Genomic DNA, 7,500 nt, shown 5'->3' with positions numbered 1-7,500 from the left:
GACAGTCGTCATAATGTAAACAGTGACAGTGATTGGTTTACAAAACAAACTACACATGTTTAACACACTGCGTGGAATCAGCGCTATTTCAGTTGGAATTCCCAAGGGACCAATAACCCTCCCTGCTCGCTACCCGCATGAGGTCATTGGAGTTCAACTGGTATTAGGCAGTGCCGTGTCCAATGGGGGCAATTATGGATATTTATGGTCTTATAATATGTCTGTATAGCGGGAAAACAATAACAGACTCTTTCACTTTATTATTTTGATTTGAAAAATCAGTTGTCTTTCTAAACATCAGTGAAGATTTGACATTCTTGTGGTTAATAGTTTTCTTTGAATATCACAAATTGTTGATCTAATTTTAAGTGCTTGTAAATTATGGTGGATAAAGTACATATATGCATCTATGTTCCTGTGCAATATTATCATATTGGCAGTTGATTTTCTTGATTTATTCATGGTTTTGTAAGTTCTGTGTATTGTTTTTTACCAATTCCGTTCCTCTCAAACAGTTGTGTTGATCATAACAGTAAACTGATATGATTTATGTCTTTATGTGGTAAAATAACTCATAAAGATAATATTTTGTTGACCAGTAAAGACTAAAAACTAATATTGTGTATGATTTCAATATCTCAATTTACTATCAATCTGCCTATAAAGTATGACCTCTTTACAAGAAAAAAAGCAATCACCCAACAAGGTTACTAGACATGCTACAAATATTGCAGTATCAATCATCAATTACAACTAACACTAAGAACTGGTACTGTTAAATTAAATGATTTGCTCAAACAGACGGACATAGTATGTGGACAAAAGAGGATTCAAAATTATGAGGGCATATAGTTTATTCCAAGTAGTAACCTTTTTCTCCTTATTGACCAACTACATTCAAAACGAACACACTATCCATATAGGTTATATAGAATCATCTCCTTTCTTCCAAGAATACACATTCAGTCATTGTCTTATAAAGTCATCTGATATACCATTGAACTCCAGTCAGTCAAATTTAGAGATAAAACAATTGAATAACAATCAGAGTCAAATCATTACAACACCACAGGCATACCACAGCAAGATCATTTAATTTTTGGGAAATCACTGCCATATATATCTGGACGCTTCAGTCTATAAAAAGTTAACACATTCACTTGTACACAAAAGGAGACCTTGAACTTACATTATATTACTTATTCAACATGCAAAAATAAGAGTAATTGAGATGGATTTCAATGACCTTAAACATTGACACCTATATGACACTATAAAGTCGGCATTTCCTGAGACAACCACACAAAAGCAGTGCCGTATACATCTTCAAACTATAATGCCTAACAGTCATAAAAAAATATATAATTTTGACTTGAATCGTAAGGGATTTAAGTATAGAAAAAAAGTTATCAAGCTATTAAAAAGTTGGTTTTCAAATGTGCCCAAAACTCATAATATTTAAATCAGTTAAATGCTTAAAAAATAATATTAGTATTATTTTCGTCTAATGGTTTATATTTTATTCCTAAACTGATATTTGGACATAATTCATGGCATGGAATACTATGGGAGAAAATAAGGATCTCACCAAGTCATGCCAACTAAGACATTTACACTAAAAAATTCATATCTTTTAAGGTTTTACTGCCCGGACAACAAAACTTGGCATGTGTCAAGATCATCATTTTTACTTTATAATGATGCTTGCTTCAATCATTTTCTGCCGCTGGGAATTAAAATATTGATATGCAAATTACAACAAATTAATTTCATTGATAGCTCAAAAACCACTAAATTGACACCTCTCTTATGAGCAGCCTTAAGAGGATACATTATTATCAACCATGGCATATGATGAAAGAAACCTTTGCTTTGCTTGTGGTGAGGGAACAATTTTCATATTTGTGTTATCAACTGAGCAATACCATGAAATATTGCAACAATTAATTACCATCAGCGGCATCACAGATTCCAACTGACGAAAGAGTGAAAATGGAAAGGCTTCGTATGGGAACAAAACAGACAATGGACGTTTCGGGTACAAACCCTTCGTCAGCACAACAATACACAAATAAACGTGGAAAACAAATAAAATATAATGAAAAATAACTTGTATCGTCTGTACTCAATGGTGGTTGCAGTATGAATGAAATGTTAGCGTGGCGGTGGTAGAGGATAGGGTGCCCCAGGGGGGTGATCTAATTGATAAGCAAAGGTCAGCGTCAGGGAACAGAACTTTCCAGACTATAATGGAAGATAAAAGACATATTGGTAGTAGTAGTAGTAGTAGTAGTAGTTAGTGCCGCGCTGAAGACCGGTCTAGACCGCGGTCCGACGGTCTTTTAGCTGTGAACCGAAGACCGGTCCCATAGGGGAAGATCGGCGGCGGTCCTCACTTCTTATCACCTTTCAACTAGTGCGGGGCGGTCCTTGCAAGGACCACGGTCCTACGGTCTCGCGCCATAGCCTACAACTTCCCAGCGCAGGGTTGCCAGATTATTTTTCAACAAAATGCCAGGGGAAGACTCAAAAAATGCCAAAACACTCAAAAAGATGCCAAAGTCTGTTGACTCCCACCCCCACTAAGAAAACTACTCACTTTTGATAGACAATTTACTATCATATCCTGGTGGCTTGCGTGTTTTCTTTTCTTTTTCTTTTCTTTTTTTTTTTGTTTTTTTTTTTTTTTTGAATTATACTAAATTTCCTGTTGGGGTAATTATTTACCTACTGACTACTAAGTGGAGTGCTAAACCACTACACCACGGTTGGATTTTAAGAATGAAAAAGAAATGTGAAGATGTTTGTTTTTACGCGTTTAGAAATAATTAAGAAAAGGTGTCATTTGAAGTATAATATACAAGAAAAGAAAATGCCAAATGAAAATGCCAAATGCCAAATGATTTTTCTAATGCCAAACGGTTTTCAAAAATGCCAGATTTTTGGAATCTGGCATTTAAAATGCCAAACTGGCAACCCTGCCCCAGCGATTCGTTGCTTCGGTTGCCTATCTTCCACCAATCACCACCCATCCCACTTAATTAATCGCACCCACCCCCCTTTGCCATACACTAAACGACACAGACGACCATACAGGCAGACGACCACCAACCTCCACTCCGCAAACCGCCCTTTCGTGTGTGAGATGGGGGAAACAGGAGGCGCACGCCTTGGACGATTCCATTATACGGGGTAAATTTCAAAATTTACTACACCATAATGATCGCAATGACAATGATCTATGGTGAAGGCATGACCCCTCTTCTCTAATGGGTTATTGTTTGAAATGTATGTGACTACTAAAGATGTGTGTGTGTGTGTGTGTGTGTGTGTGTGTGTGTGTGTGTGTCGAACCTAGCAAGTAGCAAATCCGATTTTTTGTTTTCTTTTGTCCATCTCTTGTCACCACTCCTTTATATCGCAGTGTTGTCATTTAAAATAATACAATAATATTAAAATTTCGTTGGTGTTTTTACTAATCAAAAAACCCAGTTATAACGTCTGAATTTTAAAAAAGTCCAATAGAATATTTGGGGACCCCGATAGCTCAGTTGATAGAGCACTCTCTTTATACGCAAAGGGCCAGAGATCGATCCGGGTGCAGTCGATTTTTTTCTGAATCCCTGTCTACTCAGCAATGAATGGGTAGCTGAGTTTGTTAGATCTGGCGAAAAGTCACCATCGACCCCTCTTATTACCTCATCCACCCCCTCTTATTATAACTTCACGTCTCTCTCTTACTCTTCAATGCTCGCTGCCCTCTAATGTGTGTGTGTGTGTGTGTGTGGGGGGGGGGGGTAGGAGTTGCGCTGTGTGTATCAACGCCACGAACAACTCGATCAACGCCTTGGGCGATGCCATTATCTCCGTTAATGGGGATAAATTTCAAATTTTATTAAATTATCGAAGTAACAATGAAGTACGGTGAGCAAATAAAGAAGGCATCACCCTCTTCTCTAATTAGGTTACAATTTGAAATGAGTGTGACTACTCCGTGTGTTTTACTCCTGTAGACCACGGTTTTCATCGTGTAGCGGTCTTTAACGGTTCAAGAATGAACGATCCCACAGTCTCAAAGGTCAAACCGGTTCGAATTTCCAACAGTCTCTCAGAAAAGTGAGTGGAGCAGGCACTTATGTTGGTAACAACAAGATATGAAGTGAATAGAAAAGTGCCAGAAGACAATAGAGAATAAAATTTTTTCGCGGCGGTGGTGGGGTTTGAACCTGCGACCTTATTGGTACGACAACTCCGCCTGGCAGGTGAGAGTGTGGCTCTACCGTGTGAGCTATCCACGAACACAAAAATATTCGTTTCAAACTCAAAGTCATTACTAGATCCCTCTCTCACCCACTTCTTGAGACCGCCGATTCGTTCGTAACACCACCATCGCGAATAATTTTGACCAGCAGTTAAGCTTAATAGCCAATATTCTCAACACAAACATTCAGAAAAGTGAGTGGAGCAGGCACTTATGTTGGTAACAACAAGATATGAAGTGAGTAGAAAAGTGCCAGAAGACAATAGAGAATAAATTTTTTTTTTTTTTTTTTTTTTTTTTTTTTTTTTTTTCGCGGCGGTGGTGGGGTTTGAACCTGCGACCTTATTGGTACGACAACTCCGCCTGGCAGGTGAGAGCGTGGCTCTACCGTGTGAGCTATCCACGAACACAAAAATATTCGTTTCAAACCCAAAGTCATTTCTAGATCCCTCTCTCACCCACTTCTTGAGATCGCCGATTCGTTCACCACCATCGCGAAATAATTTTGACCAGCAGTTAAGCTTAATAGCCAATATTCTCATCACAAACATATAACATAGAAACGATTGATGAGAATATTGGCTATTAAGCTTAACTGCTGGTCAAAATTTTCGCGATGGTGGTGAACGAATCGGCGATCTCAAGAAGTGGGTGAGAGAGAGGATCTAGAAATGACTTTGGGTTTGAAACGAATATTTTTGTGTTCGTGGATAGCTCACACGGTAGAGCCACGCTCTCACCTGCCAGGCGGAGTTGTCGTACCAATAAGGTCGCAGGTTCAAACCCCACCACCGCCGCGAAAAAAATTTTTATTCTCTATTGTCTTCTGGCACTTTTCTACTCACTTCATATCTTGTTGTTACCAACATAAGTGCCTGGTCTACTCACTTTTCTGAATTAAAAATTCACCCCATACACCGGAGCATATCAATGTCTCAATCGTTTCTATGTTATATGTTTGTGATGAGAATATTGGCTATTAAGCTTAACTGCTGGTCAAAATTATTTCGCGATGGTGGTGAACGAATCGGCGATCTCAAGAAGTGGGTGAGAGAGGGATCTAGAAATGACTTTGGGTTTGAAACGAATATTTTTGTTCGTGGATAGCTCACACGGTAGAGCCACGCTCTCACCTGCCAGGCGGAGTTGTCGTACCAATAAGGTCGCAGGTTCAAACCCACCACCGCCGCGAAAAAAATTTTTATCTCTATTGTCTTCTGGCACTTTTCTACTCACTTCATATCTTGTTGTTACCAACATAAGTGCCTGCTCCACTCACTTTTCTGAATTAAAAATTCACCCCATACACCGGAGCATACTCAATGTCTCAACGTTTCTATGTTATATGTTTGTGATAAATATTGGCTATTAACTTAACTGCTGGTCAAAATATTTCGCGATGGTGGTGAACGAATCGGCGATCTCAAGAAGTGGGTGAGAGAGGGATGAGCAAAATGACTTTGGGTTTGAAAGAATATTTTTGTGTTGTGATAGCCACACGTAAGCACGCTCTACCGAGCGGATTGTCGTACAAGGTCGCGGTTCAAACCCACACCGCCGCGAAAATTTATTCTCTATGCTTCTGGCACTTTTCACCACTCATATCTTGTTGTCAACAAAGTGCCTGCTCCTCACTTTGAATTAAAATTCACCATACACGGAATACTCAATGCTCATCGTTCTAGTAGTTTTGTGAGAATATTGGCATAGCTTAACTGCTGCAAAATTATTTCGGATGGTGAACGATCGGCGTCTAAGAGTGGAGAATCAGAAATGACTTTGGGTTTGAAACGAATATTTTTTGTGTTCGTGGATACTCACACGGTAGAGCACGTCCTCACTGCCAGGCGGAGTGTCGTACCAATAAGGTCGCAGGTTCAAACCCACCCCCGCCGCGAAAAAAATTTTATTCTCTATTGTCTTCTGGCACTTTCTACTCACTTCATATCTTGTTGTTACAACAAAGTGCCTGCTCCACTCACTTTTCTGAATTAAAAATTCACCCCATACACCGAGCATACTCAATGTCTCAATCGTTTCTATGTTATATGTTTGTGATGAAATATTGGCTATTAAGCTTAACTGCGGTCAAAATTATTTCGCGATGGTGGTGAACGAATCGCGATCCAAAGTGGGTGAGAGAGGGATCTAGAAATGACTTTGGGTTTGAAACGAAATTTTTTGTGTTCGTGGATAGCTCACACGGTAGGCCACGCTCTCACCTGCCAGGCGGAGTTGTCGTACCAATAAGGTCGCAGGTTCAAACCCCACCACCGCCGCGAAAAAAATTTTATTCTCTATTGTCTTCTGGCACTTTTCTACTCACTTCATATCTTGTTGTTACCAACACAAACATATAACATAGAAACGATTGAGACATTGAGTATGCTCCCGGTGTATGGGTGAATTTTTAATTCAGAAAAGTGAGTGGAGCAGGCACTTATGTTGGTAACAACAAGATATGAAGTGAATAGAAAAGTGCCAGAAGACAATTAGAGATAATAAAATTTTTTCGCGGCGTGGTGGGGTTTGAACCTGCGACCTTATTGGTACGACAACTCCGCCTGGGGGCGGGGAGGGGGGGGGGGGGTTGGTTTGAGGCGGACCGGTAGAGAGGGGAATCAGAGAGAGAGAGAGGGGGGGGAGGGAGAAAGAGGGAGGGGGGGACAAAGAAAGAAAGAAAGAAAGAAGAGAGAGAGAGAAAGAGAAGAGAGAAAAGAGAAGAGAGAGAGAGAGAGAGAGAAGAGAGAAGAGAGAGAGAAGGAGAGAGAAAGGGGAGGGGAGTGAGGAGGGCGAGTAAACAAACCGAGTGATAGCTGGGTCTATATGTATATTAATGGATGAAAAAGTGGATGATTGGACACAATGAGAGAGAGCTAGGAAGGTAGATGACTATGAATCGGTGGATAATCAGTAGATAGATAGCTAGCGAGCTAGCTAGCTAGATAGATAGATACATAGATAGATAGATAGATAGATAGATAGATAGATAGATAGATAGATAGATAGATAGATAGGTAGGTAGGTAGAGTTGTACTTTTTAGTAGTATGAACGTAGTAGTAGTAGTCGTAGTAGTAGTAGTGGTAGTAGTAGTAGTAGTAGTAGTAGTAGTAGTTAGTAGTAGTAGCAGTAGTAGTAGTAGTAGTAGTAGTACAGTAGTAGTAATAGTAGTAGTAGTAGTAGTAGTAGTAGTAGTAGTAGTAGTAGTAGTAGTAGTAGAATAGAGTATAGTAGTAGT

The 7,500-nt window shown here is 39.6% G+C and overlaps 2 protein-coding genes across 3 annotated transcripts in view; both read left to right on the top strand.

Annotated features, from left to right (window-relative positions):
* The window catches only part of LOC144958175 (uncharacterized), a 128,889-nt gene that overhangs the window by 27,924 nt on the left and 93,465 nt on the right, over positions 1 to 7,500 (top strand). The gene's annotated exons all lie outside the window — the stretch shown is intronic.
* The window catches only part of LOC144958180 (sulfotransferase 6B1-like), an 83,762-nt gene that overhangs the window by 14,670 nt on the left and 61,592 nt on the right, over positions 1 to 7,500 (top strand). The window lies entirely within an intron of this gene.

The sequence above is a fragment of the Berghia stephanieae genome, chromosome 12, assembly GCF_034508935.2.
Source record: "Berghia stephanieae isolate SIO BIC M18660-M18661 chromosome 12, UCSD_Bste_1.3, whole genome shotgun sequence".
Classification (NCBI taxonomy): Eukaryota; Metazoa; Mollusca; class Gastropoda; order Nudibranchia; family Aeolidiidae; genus Berghia; species Berghia stephanieae.
This window is presented reverse-complemented; position numbering and strand designations above follow the sequence as displayed.